The sequence below is a fragment of the Ceratotherium simum genome, chromosome 18 (genome assembly GCF_057802395.1).
Source record: "Ceratotherium simum simum isolate JZ-2026a chromosome 18, ASM5780239v1, whole genome shotgun sequence".
Taxonomy (NCBI): Eukaryota; Metazoa; Chordata; class Mammalia; order Perissodactyla; family Rhinocerotidae; genus Ceratotherium; species Ceratotherium simum.
Window position 1 is genome coordinate 26,943,252 of NC_141917.1, and position 19,290 is coordinate 26,962,541.

Genomic DNA, 19,290 nt, shown 5'->3' on the forward strand with positions numbered 1-19,290 from the left:
TCAGTGCACTTTCCCAGTTTATAGCAACATCCATTCAGGGCCTGTGTGCATCTGAGGTTTTAGGATAGCCCAAACCTGGAGGCTTTGCACACTGCGTAGACAGTTTTTTCCCATAATACAGAATGCCCTTCAGGTATTGCAATTTGCTTCTTATTTCTCTTGTTTTTTAACTAGTTCATCGTGGTTTTTCCTTGTTCAAAAGAAGAAGAAAATAATGCGTTATTTTGCTTTGTCATCTTTGAATAGCTGCATGAAACAAGAGGACCCCTGGATTTTATATGATGAAAATATGTCTGTGGCTACCCAAATATAAATTTTACACAATGTGAATCTTTCTCCAAAGCCCAGTAACTGGACATGTAAAAGATGTGTCAACCAAAGGCTCTGTTTGATCTCCACAGCTCTTGAAGCTTAAAAACAACTCCTATTGAGAAATAGAAGGGTATCTGCTCACAATCAGTCTAGGAAACACAGAGACTTCTAAGAAAATGAGTGATTCACTAGAAAAGGATAAATCAAATACAATACAACCCAAGGGATTAAGTACATACTAAAAAACATTTTTCTTGCAAAGTAAGCTTGGTAGATTTTTTAAAAAACGACTTACTTGATAAATGCTGAATTTAGAAAATTTGGAAACTTAAATCAAACATTAAACTGTTACCAAATAACACCTTCACACTCCAGGCTCAGAACAAAAATCCCAAAAGCTCTTAATAACATAATGTATGATAACACAGTAAGATATATCACATCATGGAATGAAAGAGTTGCGATGCCTTGGTTCTTGGCTTGACTACATTTGGTGGCAATGAGCATTCACTTAACTTTCCAGGCTCTCCTTCATCTATGAAATGAAAGGATTGGATTGGCTGCATTCTTTCAATTCTAAAATTCTAACATATTAATAATTTACTTGGGATTCTTTCTATGACTATTCCAAGCCTATCCTTAGGTCTTCACATAGAAAATCACCCTGGTAAAGATGTTTCCTCTTAACAGTATCTAACATTTTTGATATATGCTGAAATATAGATGCATGCACTTACATTTTAAATAAAGGAATGAAAAAACAGATTAATGGCTAAAATGGAAAACTCTTTGACAATGATTTCCCAAGGCAAGGAGGGTAGATGATGTTCAGCACAGTTATGGGCCAGGGAGCCCACCATTTTGGTAGGCTCAGAATTGCTCCCCAATATGGGAATGACAGTTGACACACGCAAGTTCAACCCGAGTTCTGATTGAATCCAAATTTCTTGTTTTGCCTGTGGAATAGTCCTTAGAAATGTGGACTTCAGAGTTAAACAACTGGGTTCAAATCTCAGCTGTTTCATATACTACTTGTGTCACTACAGACAAATTATTCCATTTTTTGAAGGTTCAGTTTCATCGTCTCTAAAATGGAGCTGATAACAATGATTACTTGAGAGAGTTACTGTGAGGATTAGATGAGATAATGCATGCAGAGCACTTAACAGTGCCTCATTCTGACTGAGCAGTGCTCAAGAAGTGGTTGCTACTCTTATTATGCTGCACTGCCTTCTTGGATGTCAATTCTGTGTCCTTATGATCTTGTAGCATTAGGAAAACTAAAGAAATAATGACATATGATTTCTAAATAATATAAAGAAAATAGGGGGAAAATCAAGTGTCTAGCATAAGAGAAAGATGAACTATTTTGCAAATGTGGAAAGTAGATCACAATAGAGTTTACAAAGGCAGAACTTTAAGAAATGACATTAACTTAAGAAATGACATTAAAAAAATAAATCAGTAATAGACTGGGAAGGAACATGACATTTTGACTCCTGTGAAGCCTTACTACCACAGACATTTTGATAAGTAGATGGCAAAGAGGGCAAAGGGTGTAATTGTCATTTTGGTGGTAACAGTGGAAAATAGCTAATGGTTTCACTCTCTCTCCATGACTTTGGAGAATAAAATGAAATAGATTCAAAGTTGTTAGGGTTTTTTTCTGCTTGGAGTGGACATTTGTCTTTTTTTTGGTCTTTTGAGAGTCCAACTCTTCTTTGTGATAGCATCTGGCTCGTGTTATAAGGCTTGATGGGAGGAAGCACCTATCTCCCGCCTTGGAAGCCAAAGGGAATATTTTCTGTTTTCCAGCCTGTACCCGCAGCCAGAGGCAGGCTTAACCTGAGCTCTGCAAACTGCACACATCTCTCAGACTTTGGCTTTTCTGTGAGGGACACAGTGAAACGTGGACTGGCCTCTTCCAGCTGCAGGTCCTTGCCAGGCCTATCCCGTCTGAGCTCCTTTGGATTATCTATTTCCTGGGCCTGGTTGTGAGATCTCTCTCCTTTCAATTCTTTGAACTTCAATAGCCCTCCAGTGAAATCCCTTTTTGCTGAAGAGAACCTGTTTAGTTTGGTTCCCCCAGAAGTAGACCCTGAGAAAAGAATTTGAATGCAGGTAGTTTATTTGGGAGGTGCAGAAGACATTGGTTAGGTAAGTGGAGAAATGAGGTGAGGAACAGAAGGTAGCTAATGAAGTATGTGTAATCACAGCTACCACTGGGGGCTTCTGAAATGGATCCCGCAGAGGAACTCTGGGAAACTGGGAACATGGGTCTTAGAGTTGTCTCCCTCAAGTGGGGCGGGCACTGGGGTATATATATAGTCCTAGCCTCAGGGCTGCTCTGGGGTTGATTAATATCTGGACCTCTGGCTGCCATTAGCACAGGCAGGGCAGCCTTCTTCTGCTTTGAGGAAAGCCTCTAGTCAAAGAGATGGAGGTACTGGCAGCTGACTCTGGGCTGGAGCACACAGAGGTGGTAAGGCCCGAGAAACACGGGCAAGGTGCCGACAGCATCTGCTACAGGGCTAGAGCCAGTCCCAGTCGTTTGAGAATCAGAACCAGGACTGAAACACGCCATAAGCAAGGCTGCAGCCAGGCCAGCCTCTCCCGGGTCAACGATGCCAACATCACCTGCCTCCCCGACATGTCCGTGTCTTCCTAATAGTCTCAGCCACCCAGATGCCCCTCCTTCCAGATTTCTGGTTCTCGGCAAGAACAGGCCAGACAGCTGTGTGCTGGCTGTAAGGGAGTGGAGAGAGGAAAGGCTCTCTCTGACCTGATTTCCACAGTGGCAGGCTGAGCACTGAATCCCACATATATCATCCTAAAATTGGGAAGGGTGGGGGTTGGGAAGGCCATGGAGCAAAAAACCTGACAAATATTCGTTGCAGCTGTCACTTTGGTATCTCAATTTTCACCCTCAATGGTATCCCCATACTTCACAGCCAAATAAGAAAATCACCTGCCTAACATGATGAATTATTCCTCATGTGACTAAAAACGCACTCACTCTTTCCCCTAAGGAAGAACAACTAAAATCACATCTTTTAAGATAACCAGCTTGAGCAACTAGAAGGATGTGCAGCTATGACAGACAACTATCTACTGGGGCTTTGGGGGAAAAATAAATAAATAAAATCTTTAAAAAAAACATAAAAAAGATAACCAGCTTCAGGATCAGGATTTCTTGGTAGGGTTCATTATTTCTCCAGTTCTGTGGTGATCTCATCTCAATACTCCACAACTGATGGACCACATTATAAAGTTATCACCACAACACACCCCACATATGATAGAGGAGTAAACAGAGAGAAAAAAAGGAAAAGTAGGTAAAATATATAAACAGACATGGGATAGAGTGAGAATGGAAACAGATGGGGAGATTAACACCCTCATATTGGTACCAAATCAGGAGGCTATAATTGGTTTTGGGGACTTCACCCTGCCGTGGTCCCTTTGTCTTCAGTCAGAGTCTCTGTTTGTTAGTGCTCTTTACCCGCTGAGTTGACACAAAACCTTTAATTCACAGAGTTCTGCACCTTTGGCCCTGGAACACAGGGGTTCTGGTAGTCATCCATTGTCTTCTTATCACTGGTATTGTCATGTGAGGAGGCGCCTCATGGGAACTCCTGAATTCCATTCATATTTCTTCCTGCTCCGGCTGTGTTTTAGCATACTTGGTTCCTTTTGATAGTCAGCCAATTGCTAGACAATTTAGGACCAATTTAGAACTCACCCCATTTTTTGCTTGTTTGCCCATTGGCATGAAGATCCTGAATGGCCATTGTTAATCATGGAATCATTCCTTCCTGGGTTCAAAACCAGCAGAACCCAGAGTCATAGGGATAGTAGCATAAATTTTGAAAGTGGGTCATTAGGAGTAATAATGAAAGGTGACAATTGCATTTTTGTCCCTTGATTCCCAGATCCATGTGTTCTGGCTGTGGGAGCAACAGTGACATATATTGATCGAACCCCTGGTAGGTCATTCCTACATTCTTTAAAACCACCTGCTTCTGACTAATGCTGAGTATGTGATAAAACCTAGAATCTCACGGGAATGAGATTATTACCTACCTTTTTTCACTGTTAAGTTCATTCCTTGGTCATAAGTAGTGGTATGTGGGAACACCATGACGGTAACTCCCTAGATGGTGGAGCTGGCAGAAGCATTGTGGATAAGGAAACCAATCCAAATACAGAATAAGCATACATTTCAGTGAAAATACATTGCTACCCAAGAAAGGGGTTCAGTGTAATTAGCTTCCCTTCAGAGAGGTGGATGGTTCACCCAGGAATGGGGATATCAGGGTTGGTCTCTGTTGCTGGCAAGTTGGGTACTCACCACAGTGGTAGCTAAGGCAGTTTTGCCAAAGCAAATCTATTTTGTGGAACTCATGCATAAGCTCCACTCCTGTCAGCATGGGCACTTTGTTTATGACTCCTTTGAACAGGAATGGAGTAGCTGGAGAAGGAAGCTGCTAGACCAGGTCATCTTTCTCATCTGAATAACTAATAGCCTCCTCCAGGGTAGGAACTTTTTGGTTAGATGTCAATACATGGAACACAAATATTCTCATATTCTAGGCCTACTCAAAATGTCTATCATCAATATACCTCTTTCCCAAAACTCTTTGTCTTTAATCTTCAAATATTTTTCCATCCAGAACTCTGACCATTAGTCTTTTCCTATCATGCCAATTAGAATTAAATTCAGCTGCATATAACAGAGAAACTCAAAGTAGTGTCTTGAACAAGAGAGAAGTTTATTAGTTTCCCACATAAAGAAGTCTTGAGTTGAACCATCCAGGGCTGTCACTGCCTCATCATATTTGGATGTGATCCTCATCTCTTGATCCAAGATCTAGTCATCATGTTTACCTTCTAACTGCATAAAGGAGGAAAGGGAGAGAAATAGCAAACTTGGATTTCTTTCATAAACCTTTCCGGAAATGACACACAACATTGCTGCTTACATCTCATCATTATTCACATGTCCACATCAAGCAATGTGTTCAGCTAAAATCACTAAGAACGAAAGGGACAATGGATCTTGGAAGGCCATTAGCAGTCTCTGCCATACACGTAAATCAAATATTCTTACTTCAGTGCATATCTCCTTCAAGGTAAAGTAGACAATAAAGTAGACACGTTCTTTTCCATGGTCCTTCAAGGCCACTAGGGGGCAGTGAGTTGGGGAAGAACTTCAGAGTCTTCTTCTAGCTGATGTTAATATACCTTGCAGCACTATTTGTAAACCAGGCTTGTTTTTTCCCCTGTCTCAGTGAACTGGCCAGAATATACTTCCTACGAGGCCAAAGGTAAATTAAGGAAGGAGTATCAGTATGGAAGGAGTATTTAGTATTTATTCAGGGAGTGTGAAAAACCTCCCCATGAACCTTCAGTATCTGTTGGGCCTGACCTTATACATACTCCTTCTGCTTGGTGTAGGGTACTGATGGGCATGTTTGACTTTATGCTAAGGGGTTAGATAAAACTTAGGTCATGATGGACAGCTCAGGTCACATGGTCACTTGGTGGTCCATGGTCAGACACTTAGTCTCCATCAGGGTCCAGCAGCAAGCCAAGGGATGTTTCTCACAAGAGGGTATTTACTTGCTCCAACTGTAGAGCCAGCTATTGTGATTCTTCTAATGAAGCATGTCATAGGTTGTAAATAGTATCTCCATCTTCCACAGACACTTCAAGAATCTCCTAGATCATAATGGCGAGTAGCAGACTGCTTACACCTCAGCCCAGACCTGTTAGAGAGCTTGTTTTTACTTTGGGCACCACTTAAACCTAGCAGTCTTTCATTCGGTTCACTGGGATCAGTGTAGCAATCCCAAACACAATACATGGTCCTCTGAAATTCAAAGAGGCCTAGCAAATGAAATGTATCTTTATTTCTTAAGGGTATGAAGCACAAGATGCTTAAATTTGTCCTTCATTTTAGAGTAGATAGCCATAGTCCTTTGTTTTAGAGTGGACATGTGTGTATTTTATGGCATCTATCTTCCGTCTTCACCTAAGCATATATTTTAAATGGTCTGAATAGTATTTGTCATTTTGTGTTTCCAGGTACCTTTAGGATGCTAAAAAGTACTCGATCAGTTTGGTGACCTGAGATATTAAGATGGTCAAAGTTAGTTACGCAAAATTAATTATGTTTCAAGCTAATGAGTTTACCTACACCTGAGGTGGTGTCACAAAAGAGTACTGCTTTCCCTGTTAGGTCAAAGAAACTTGATCTGGGGGTTTTCATTTATTGGATTAGAGGTGGGGTCAGCAAATTACAGCTTTCTGACTGTTTTTGTAAATAAATTTTTATTGGAACACAGTCACACCCATTCATTTATGGATTTACTGTGGCTGCGTTCATGTTACAATGGCAGATTTGAGTAGTTGAGATAGATGCTCTATGGCCAGCAAAGTCTAAAATATTTACTATCTGACCCTTTACAGAAAAAGTTTGCTAACTCCTGGGTTGGAGAAATAAGTTAAGTCAATAATTGCATAACAGCTTCCAAGGGCTGTTTGGTTTGCCCATGTCTGTTTAGACAATTACAAATACTGTCTCCACCTAGTTAAACATCAAATAATTCAGCCACTTTTCCAAGACTAATCTCTTTTCATTCCAGCCAAGTTGGACATATAAATGGACACATGATAGGAATCATCCTGTTTCCCCACATACAAAAAATATTTCATAATGGCTCCAATCTCTGTAATTCTCAGGAATGCAGAATTGCTTTTGGTTTATTATTTTGGAAAGGAGGGGAAACCCTAGACGTTCCACTTGGTCTTGTCTACTAAAATAGTCCTTATTCCATGGGTTAGGAAGCCAATACCAGTATTCTTGAGTTGCTGAGGATGTCTGTATTTTTAGTAACCATGGGATAGTATGGTGGTCCCATTGGACCTCTGGTGAGAAGGATATGGTTAAAAAAAAAGTCAGCATTTCATATGTCCTCTATGATCTCTACTGTGATTGGTAGACTGCAGTGATAATCTGGGAGCTCTGGGGTTAGAATTACCTTAGAGTCAGTGTGCAATAGTTTTCCAAAGTTTTGGGTATTTTTTTTTTTTTCAGTGCATGGTTATATTGATGAACAACTACAGGTTCCTTTGGAGAAGAATAGGAAGAAGAGTCATAGTACCCACTTGTGATGTTACTTCAGCTTCCTTCGTTCCTCAGTGGCACCCGCATTTTTCTTCACTGAGTCTGTGAATGGACTCAGGACTGAAAAGTGGGCAAAGTGTTGCTATTCTTAAGCTACTCTTAGGACTTGGTGTTTTTCTAATTCGAATCAAGTAGAACCTTAGCAGTTTGACTTTACATTTTTTCCTAGGGACCAAATAAATTAAAAATCACCAAAATTCCATGTGGGTCAGATCACTTTGATTACAATGATGACTTGACTGTCTGTAATAGCAGGAATGGGAGTAAGGTAAGCAAGGTGCCCAGGATACACAATTTAAGGAGGCATCACTCCCAGAGTAACACGAGTACTAAGCCCTTCACTGGCACAACCTTGAGAATGAATGTCTCCTTAAATTTTGTGTCCTAGGTGCCTTGATTGCCTCACCCTAGTCCTGGTCCTGTATAATAGTAATCATGTGTTTCTACTTTCTCTCTGATTGTTAAGTGCTGCTTCTTTGTCTCCACTATCTCTAACATATTGGATTCTTTCATTCCTGTTAATATTGAAGAGATCATTTCAATTGCAGTGTCTCTCTAGCTATAGTGAATGTATGTTGTGCTGTCCAGATCCCCCCTTTAGAGAGAGGCACTCATTCCTCTAGTAGCTGTGAATGTTGGTAGCTGAGGGCTGTCTGCTGAGTTGCTTTCCAGGAATTGCATTGGGCTGAAGAAAGCCACTTCATTCAAGATCATGCCCATCCCTGGGGTCAGGCTTCAGTATGAAGCTGGATGCCTTGCTTCAAAATTGGGCATTCTAATTCCAGAGTTCTTGGTGGGATTGCATTGCAGTTCAACCCCTCCCTCTGCCTAATCCTCCTGCCTTCACTCACCCACATATGTTGACCATGAGAATATTTACCAATAAACTTCCTGCATGCAAATCTCTCAGAGCGTGTTTTCTGGAGAACCACATAATGACAGTTGGTTTCCTGAAGAACCACATGATGAAAGAAGATCAACATACCTCTTCCCCAAATCTTCGAATCATTTTCCTTCTAAAATTCTGACCATTGAATCATACCATTAGTCTTTTCCCATCATGCCAAGTAGGATTAAGTTCAGCGGCATTTGACAGAGGACGCAGACTCTACAATGAGATTTTGGAACAGCATCACCTGCCATTGGACTGGCATTGAGGACAATATCATGCTGGCAAGTGGAACACTGATTGCCCCTGGCTTGCCGTAGCGGTGCATGCATTACAACTTTCACTGCTGGTATATTGGGATGGGATACTGGTGGACTGTGGAAAGGAATGCAGCGGTAGGAGCAATATGAAATGTGGAATTGGATGGCTATTCCTGGGGGCAATTAATGAAATAGAGTAACACAATGAAAACCTGAGGGATATTAATCACTAATTTAAGGCTAAGTGGGAAAGATAGAGGGCCTCTTTGGCAGCACATAAATGGACTCCACCTGCATCAAAACGGTAGAGAAACCTAAGGATCAGGACTAGAGCATCATTATAAGAATAATAATGCTCCAAAGGTGGCTGAATTCTCAACATCAGAAGGTCTGTGACACCAAGGTCAAGGCCCTGATTGGGAAATCTGGGTCAATGTATTAGAAAATCTTGAATCCCCAGATTCCTCCAAACCCCCTGAGCCTGCAGAAAGGGCTCACCACTTCCTGTTAAAGGACTGTGCTCCCCCCTTGCTTGAAAACAATCCAGAAGTCTTTGCCATGAAAGACAGTATGAAGCCCCCTCAGGATCTACACCCATCTCATATCCTGGCTACCAGGCCAACGATTATGGTTAAATTACAATAAAACTCAGCCGTGGAAGTTCTGGGCTTGCTAACGAAGGATAGGGACTCTCCACGGAAGGAACTGCAGAAACTCACCAATATATACTAGCAGTAGCTGGGAGGATTTATATGGACTGGATCCTGAGGGTGCCAAATGAAGGGAAGTTAGAACATACAGGAGTTCATCATGGGAGCCTTCTTTTAGGATACATGATTTAACATCTTTGGCAATGACTATGGGAAATGGCGGGTCTTGGAAGTTTGAAGAAGGGGAAAGCCTACACCAAGTGAAGTAGAAATTCTAGAACAGTGGTAGATGGTGGAAAAGTAGAATCAGAAGGCTCAGAGAACAGGGAATGCTATAGTGGACATACAATCTAAGGTCAGAAAGCCCACCAGCTGATTACATCCTGGGGAAGGGCCCAGAGGACAGTCCATTTTTCAACATATTAAAGAATGGTCTGGTGAGAGGGCACCAGATTCACTGAGATTCTCATTGGTATTTGTCCCTGCAGGACAGGGCTGAATGATAGGAGATGTTGATGTAGAACTGGGCTTCCTGAAAACAAGGAGATAATAAGATTCCAAAATAATAAAGACTAGCTGGTCTTTAATCATCAGAAACAATGAGGCTACAATATCAGAGGGGCATGAGACTGAGTGGGTCTGACCTCTAAGAAGTTTACAGAGTTGGTTAATAGAAGATGTCTTCCCTTGAAGCAAGACAGATGGCAAGCGATAAGGGCATTGCTTAATTTACACAATCAAGAGGAATCAAGGATGGATAATAGAAAGGCTGAATGTAGCCAGACCAGAAAGTCATGGTCCCTTGCTCAGTTTCCAGACTCAAGCTATTTTAAGACCCAGAACTACTAGATTAAGAAGAGGCCATGTCTCCAGGAGGAAGGACCCTGCAACACTATGGCAAGTGTATATCTTAACATTCCCTACTCCTTTCCCAGAGAGACCTATGGCCATTTACTCAGATAACCAATAACTTGGGAAAAGAAAACCCAAACATTTCAAGGACTGTTGGATATAGGATACAAGCTGACATTGCTATCTGGAGACCCAAAGCATTATTGTGGACCACTTTCATAGGGGGTGCAAATGGGAGACCAGGTCATAAATGGACTCTTGACTCCGGTCCATTTCACAGTGGGTCTTCTGGGTCTATAGACCCACCAGTGAGGAAAGTCTTCAAAAAACTTTTCTGTGTAACAGGAAAGAACAAAAGGAAAATAAATACCAAGATTCAAGAAGCCACAAACAGCCCAATTTACATAATACAAGTTACTCAACCTACCTTGATGTACTAATTAGGATTAGGTTCAGATATATTGACCCAAAACTCAAAGAATGGCATAAAAATATATGAGTTTATTTGCTCTTGTAAAAGAAGCCTGCTGGGCTATCATCAGGGATGCAGACACTGATTTTTCTTTTATTCTTTCTTTTTGTACCATAATATAAATTTCAGGTGTACATCATTATATTTTTACTTCTGTGTAGACTACATTGTGTTTATCACCAAAAGTCTAGTTGCCAAATGCTGATTTTTCTACCCTGCCATCCTTAGCATGAGGGCTCCATCCCCAAGGTCATTTCATAGTCTAATATGACTGCTGGAGCTCCAGCCATCATGTACATATTCCAGGAAGGAAGAAGAGAAAGGGCTTAGGGCCTCAGTGTATGCCCTCCTTTTAAAGAGCTTTCCTAGAATTTTTACCCAACTTCCACTTACATTTGATTAGCCATACTTAGTTTCACCTGGCCATACTTAGTGTCAAGGGAGGCTAATCAATATAGTTTTTGAGCAGATAAGATTGTTGCCTTGAATAAAATGGATAATAAAGACAAAGGGGAGAATGGATATTGGATGGATAACCAGCCCTCTCTGCTACAGATTGCTTCCATGGCTCAGAAGCCCTATCCAGTAGATGTCCCTTAGCTCCAAGATGGCAAAAGCTCAAAGCCACACTGCCTGTATCTTGTCTGTATTTTGAGCTTCTCTCCAGTCTCCATATGGAGGTGTCATCTTAGAACCCTTTACACCAGTGATCCCTCAGTCTCTTGGGCTGGCTCAAGCCAGAAGAGCCAAATACTTTTTTGGTCTTGTCCTACTTTGTTTTGGTTTTTGGCCAGAAGTCGTACCTCTTCTTAGGTGACTCTCAGTAAAACTCACCATTTTAGTGTAGTATGCTGTGGAACCGTCCTCTAGCACGGTAGATTGTTATTTAATGGCCCCCAATGAATCATGCATGTGGTACTCACTCCCTTATGAATCACCTTCCCACATTGACTCTGGGCTTGGCCATGTGACATGGTTTGGCCAACGAGACATCAGCATATCAGCCAGAGACTTGATATGTGCTATTGCACTGGGGCTCGCCTTCTTGGAACACTTCTAAGAAACCCAGGCCATCTTGTTGGAGAGGCTGCATGGATGAGAACTGTTACAGCTAATGGCCCTGACTAATCTTCGGGCATGTGGTTGAGGTCCACTTGGACCTTCCAGACTCAGATAAGCTGCCAGATGATTGTGGCCACATAAGCAATCCTAGATGAAATACCAGAAGAACCATTCAGCTGAGCTTACTTGCAGAATCATGAGTAAATAAATGGTTGCTGTTTTAAACCATTAAGTTTTGAGGTGGTCTCTTATGCAGAAATAGAAAACTGAGACATGTTGGATAATGCTCAGAGAAGTTATGGCTTGGGTTAGGGTTATGGGTTGGTCATAGCCCCTAACCAAGAGGCTGTGGTTTTAAGAATATACTTTCTTGTAAACACTTATTTTATTTGATCATTCAGCATCCATTTCTCCCTCTTTTGGTAACAACACTGGAATTTTACCTGGGACAATCAATGATTCAATTCTTGCATGCAATTCCTTTGGCCACTGTCTTTGGACAGGAAGAGGCAGGTGACCTAATTCAGACAATTAAAAGTCAGTTCCAGGACTTTTGTTCAAACTCTCTTTTCATCTAGAAGACAGACTCCGAAGTTGTGAAGGATCTGAGGAAATTGGTTCAGCTCTCCTCTTGGGTAATGGAAACACACTAAATGGGCATTAGAAACATACTGACTTTTTACTGTAGGAAGGAAACCCTCAAGTGCAGCTGCTGGGCGTGTAAACTCATGCTGCCATTCTGCAGAGTAATCTGGCCATACTAAGTAAAATAAAATATACTTTTGACCCAGCAACATATACCCCAAGGAAACTCTCATATAAGTCCATAAGGAGACACAGATGAAGATCTTCATCAGAGCAGTTTCTGATAGCAGAGAATTAACACAGGTGTCAAAAGCTAGGAGAATGAACAAGTAAAATATGGTAGAATACTATGCAACATTCAAAAGTAACGATGTAGGTCAGCAAGATGGTGGGCTAGGAGGTCCCAGCTCGTCTCCCGCACAAAAACAACAAAACCAATAAATAAACAACTATACGCTGATGAAAGTAGCTCTGGGAAAGCAATCCAAAGCAGCTGGGTGCCAAAAGGGATCCCCTGGGAGAGATTTTACCCCCTGGGCAAAAAGAGAGCAGGAGAAGCCCAGCAAGCCTCACTGCCATGGACGTTGCAGCCTTTGCTACTGAGGACCCCACAGTCTTCATCAATGATGAATCCAGCTGATGGAGCTGCCCAGACTCCCCACTGCTGCGTCTCCTCCCCAGGGCTGGAGCTGACACTGTGGTGACATACTAAAGGCTGTATATGACAAGCTCACAGCTAACATCATACTCAATGGTGTAGAGTTAAAAGCCTTTCCTTTAAGATCAGGAGTAAGACAAGGATGCCAACTCTCACGACTTCTATTCAACATAATACTGGAAGTCTAGCCACAGAAATTAGGCAAGGACAAGAAATGGAAGGCATCCAAATTGGAAAGGAAGAAGTAAAATTATCTCTGTTTGCAGATGACATGATCTTATATATAGAAAACCCTAAAGACTCCAATGAAAAATTGTTAGAACCAATGAGTGAATTCAGTAAAGTTGTAGGGTACAAAATCAATGTACAAAAATTAGTTGTGTTTCTATACACAAACAACAAACTATCTGAAAGAGAAATTAAGAAAGCAATCCCATTTACAATGGCATCAAAAACAATAAAATATTTAGAAATAAATTTAACCAAGGAGGTGAAAGACCTGTATAATGAAAACTATAAGACATTGGTGAAAGAAATTGAAGAAGATACAAACAAATGGAAAAGATATCCTGTGTTCTTGGATTAGAAGAATATTGTTAAAATGTCCTTACTACCCAAAGCAATCTACAGATTCAATGTAATCCCTATCAAAATTCCAATGTCGGTTTTCACAGAAATAGAAAAAACTATCCTAAAATTTATACAGAGCCACCAATAGCCCCGTAGCCAAACCAATCCTGTGAAAAAAGAGCAAAGCTGGAGGTATCACACTTCCTGATTTCAAACTATATTACAAAGCTATAATAATTAAAACAATAATTAATTCTGTTTTAATTAATTCTGTTCTGGCATAAAAACAGGCGCATAGACCAGTGGATCAGAATCGAGAGCCCAGAAATAAACCCATGAATATGTGGTTAACTAATCTTTGACAAGGGTACCAAAAACACACAATGGAGAAAGGATGGTGTCTTCAATAACTGGTGTTGGGAAAACTGGATATCTACATGCAAAAGAATGAAACTGGACCCCTATCTTATACCACTCACAAAAATTAACTCAAAATGGATTAAAGACTTAAATGTAAGACCTGAAACTGTAAAACTGCTAGATGAAAACAGGGGCAAAGCTCCTTGACATTTGTCTTGGCAAAGATTTCTTGGCTAAGACACCAAAAGCACAAGCAACAGAAGCTAAAATAAACAAGTGGGTCTACATCAAACTAAACAGCTTCTGCACTGCAAAGGAAACATTCAATAAATTAAAAAGGCAACCGATGGATTGGGAGAAAATATTTGTAAACCATATATTTGATAAGGAGTTACTATCCAAAATATATAAGGAACTCATACAACTCTTTAGCAAAAAACCAAATATTCAATTAAAAAATGGGCAAAACCTCAATAGACTTTTTTTTCCAAAAAAGACATACAACTGGCCAATAGGTATTTGAAAAAATGCTCAACATCATTAATCATCAGGAAAATGCAAATCAAAACTAGAACGAAATATCACTTCATACCTGTTAGGATGGCTCTTATCAAAAAGACAAGAGATAAAGGGCGAGGATGTGGAGAAAAGGGAACCTTGTGTACTGTTGGTGGGAATGTAAATTGGTGCAGCCATCATGGAAAACAGTATGGCGGTTTCTCAAAAAATTAAAAATAAAACTACCATATGATCCAGCAATCCCACTCCTGGGTATATATCCAAAGGAAATGAAATCAGTATCTCAAAGAAATATCTGTACTCCCATGTTCATTACAGCATTGTTCACAATAGCAAAGATCTGGAAACATATGGAATGTCCGTCAATGGATGAATGAATAACGAAAATGTGATACACACACACACACACACACACACACACAATGGAGTATTACAATGAATATACAATGGAATATTATTCAGCCATAAAAAGAAGCAAATCCTGCCTTTTGTGACAACATGGATGAAACTGGAGGGCGTTATGCTAAGTGAAATAAATCAGACAGAGAAAGACAAATACTGTATGGTATCATTTATACGTGGAATTTAAAAAAAGCCCATTCCACAGAAACAGAGAATTGAATCGTGGTTGCCGGGTGCTGGAGGGAGGGGAAAATGGGGAGATGTAGGTCAAAGGGTACAAACTTTCCATTCTAAGAAGTTCTGAGGATCAAATGTGCAGCAAGGTGACTATAGTTAATAATATGATATTGTACACTTGAAAGTTGCTGAGATTTTAAGTATTCTCACAACATACACAAAAAAGAGCTAACTACAAGAGGTGACGTATGTGCTAATTATCTTGATCTTGGTAACTATTCCACAATGTATATGTATATCACATCATCATGTTGTACACTTTAAATATGTATCATTACATCTGTCAATTATTCCTCAATAAAGTTGGAAAAAAGAAGAGATTCCCATTCTAAAAATTAAACAAAAGAATGATGTAGATTTTTCACCTAATAGTTAAGATCTATCCATGTTACTCTTTGTGAAAATAAGAAATAGCATCATACAATTTCTATATTGTAATAACATATGCACACATAGGAAAAACTCTTTTTCAAGAATATAAACTTCTCTACGGCATATATTAAACACATAAAGAGGATCCTATGGAGTAAAAGAATGTGAAGAGAGTAATGAAGGGGAGAGATAAAAATAAGAGAAGAACCTTGCAGATTGATAATGAATGTGTCAAGAATTGAGGATATGGTTAGTTAAAAAATTTGTACCTGAGGTTAAAAGAAACCCAAAGTGATTCACTTGAACATGAATGATTTGCAATTTGAGACAATTTGTACACTGATATATACTTGGATATGAGAAATGACCCAAGTAGAAAGTCATTTCCATGTCATACCTCAAGACCTCCAAGAGTCGAAAAGCAACGGATTCAGGTTAAAATAATCCTTACTATTTTCCCCAGGCAGTTTGTAAAGGGCAAAAGAACATAGAGGCTGAAGAGAGGATATTTTTGTAGGATGGATGAAGAGCAAAGAACATTTCGTGTCAAAAGAGTTACCAACAATTGAAAAGTAGCAATGTCAGCTTGACGAAACAATTCTCTCCCCTAATGTCAGGGCGAAATTTGATGTCACAACCTGATCACCAAAAATATAAGAGGGCAAATGTCAAGAATTTTCCTGATGTTTTCCTCATCGCATTCTATTCTATTTTAGTCTCATGCATCAGCTATCCAAGATTTAATACCTCGTGGAATGTACTTGCTGGAAAGAAATAAAAAACTATGTCTCACGACATAGCACGTGGCGCTAACAAAAGTTTTTCTCATCACCTTTAATTCCTGTTCACAGCATTATAAAAGATAATGTACGGATTTTTTTAGGATACTGCATTTTTCCCATTAGCAAGAAAATAATCAAGAATTAAGTGATGAGATGCTGGTATATCAATGTGTTAAGGCCTCTTAAAGTTGATATTTAGGATCTTTGGCTTCTTACATTGTATGCATGATCAGAAATCCAACATGATCATATCTGAATGTTCTTAAAACTATGATTTTAGAATTTATATATATGAGCTAATTTCTCTTTGAATTATCTCTTTTTTCCTTTATTGCTTTATTATTTCTCTTCTACATTCTGTTTTATAGTAATATTCGCATTCTTTGGATTTATCACTGGTGAAATAAAATTTCAAATGCCTACTATATCATTCATGAAGGAGGGAATGCAGGATTCAAGAAAAAAAAAAATCCCAGCCCTCATGGACTTTATATTCTAATGGATTAATGCTGGTTAATTTAGAGTATAAACTGTTCGATATTGTGATGTCAGGAAAATTATTTTTATAAGATGTTTTTGAAATTTGATATATTTTTCTCCTGGTAATGTTTCTCTTAGACATAGCATATTTGACTGTTACAAATGACTATCACATAGATTTAAATATAACTTGGGTCAAAACACATCCCCAAACAAAACAAATGCATGTCTGATACAGTAGGTTTAAGCTGTAGAACACCATAGTCCTTCACACACAGGATGTTTAAAAGGTTGAATTGAACAAGAACATTAAGCCCCGAGCTTGACATTTTTATAGCCTGGGTATTCAGCACATTAGGATATACTCTACTCTTTTCTCATTATTTATGATAATACCCTTGATCTAGAAATTAAATACGTTCCTTCTAGCACAATCCTCTTTTGCTTCCATACAGTCTCATATTGCTTCCCCTCATCCTCAAAGTCTTGCTCCTATGCACAGCCACTTCTATTTTTTTCCCTTTTTTCAAAAATCACTCTCTGATGTATCCCTGTCTCCCCTTGGTCCCTTTAGTTCTCTCAGGCTGCAGGCAGCCTAAGTTTCTGGAGGAGCCTTATAGGTGTTAAGGGCAGCCGTGGGGTGGCAAACACGAGCTCCTTCCTGCTCTCTTTGCGACACTACGTAAAGAATATTGAACAAGCTCTTGTCTCAAGCTTACCAGGAAATATCTGAGGTTGGGAAATCAGGGCCAACGTCAAAGTGATTGCCAAAAGGGCTCCCCCAGGGAAGCCACTGTCACCAAACAAACATTATTAAATAAGGTCTGTTGAGATCAGGCAATAGATAATTCCAAAGAAGTTACCCATAAGCCATATCTTTTTGGGTTTTGAATTCATTCCTTCATTCCATAAGCATTATTGAATGCTTGCTTGGTATAGTACTTTTCACCAGGCATTGATGGGAATGTAATAACAAGAGCTGCCAATTTTAATTTCCTACTATATACAAAGCACTTGGCATGTATTTTTTCTGATCTGTGCTTCCACCACCAGGATGATATTATCTCCATTTTAGAAGTGAGAAAATTGAGGAAAGTGAGGAAACTGAAGGTCAAATAGGTGAGGTGATAACCTACGGACATGTCTGCGAGGCTTCTGAGTGTGCACTCCTTCCAAAAGGAAAAAGCAGGATCCAAGAGAGTGAGACCCAATGGCTGTGCCTTTTGCCCTGAGGAAAATTTCCCAAAATTCATGTTATATTTTCACGTGTCTTCTCAAATCCTTTCTGGAATGAGGCAATGTACAACTAAATACACCAATTAAATATAGTCTGTATTGGTATGCATGATGTTGGGGCACATAACACTAGTTTTTGTGAATATAATAATCTACATTAAATAACTTCTCTGTAAGTCAATGATATGAGAATTCTTCATGTGGCTTGCAAATCCTAGGAAACCTTATGCTAGTACTCAGGTTAAATCACAGACCAGCCCTACATTTTCCGGAAGTCTTTCTATGTCATTTTGTCTTAGAACACCTCCAAAGAAATGAAAAGAGATTGTAGTTGATGAAAGCCAAAGAGGACAGTGTTACAAAAAGAAATCTGACCAGAAGGAGATAAATCTCCTAGAAATGTTTTCAAAAGAATCCCTCAAGGCCACGTTTAACTGTAGTTTCTGACGAAACTGCATCATAAACTTAAAGAGAAAAAATATGTAATTGCTGTTATTTATAGTGCTGGCAAAAAATTGTAGATTTGTGTAGTAGAAGAAAAGGGGTCAATTAACAGAGTCCCTGCTAAAGAAAGCTAAGACCTAGAGGCAAAGTTTTAATTTGATGTTTTGGCATTCATTGATTTTCCTCCCATGTTTTGAATGGTTCCCTCTAAAACATCAACTATACGTCAAAAATAAAATCTCAATACTCATTGATTTACACAAATGTTCTTAAATCATGTGTAATATTCCTTCATCTTTTCTGCCTCTAGGGGGAAGTGTGTTTTCAACAATTCTGTCCCCAGAAGGTATTTTCTTTGTGGGCTACAGACTTCACAGGGGTATTCTTCAATGTGACTTCAGCGCTGGCTTAACAAGGGACAAGAGATTCTCTTTGAAAATCTGGAAGGGCTCTTACTTTAGAGGCTGCTGCCAGGATTCTGAGGGAGAAGGTCATACGGACCACGACAATTGCTGGAGAAAACTTCTGATAGCATTTCTAACACATTTCAAAGAATCGCATGCTGAGGTGCCCTATATATTGCCATCTTTCCTGGTGGCAGAGGAATAACATATAGACACCGGTTTCATTCCACAATTGGAAAACAAACAGTTGAATACTTGATAGAAAACTTGCCACCTTATTTTAGCAACTTGAAGTTAAAAAAAATACGATTCGTGGGTATCGATGAAAATATTTCTAAATCCTATAAAAAGTCTATTAGTTTCATCACATTTAGGGCTAACATTACCCTTCTTTTGGTTATTTTTATTTTATTTTACAAAATTTCCCTGTAGCTTTCTTTTGTTTTCATTCAGCAATTGTAGTCAGAAAGAATGCACTCAGTGAAAAGGTTAGCAATCTTTTGAAAACATTCAAAAGTGCCCCCCCTTTTTTCCATTTCACTGTTTTATAGAATC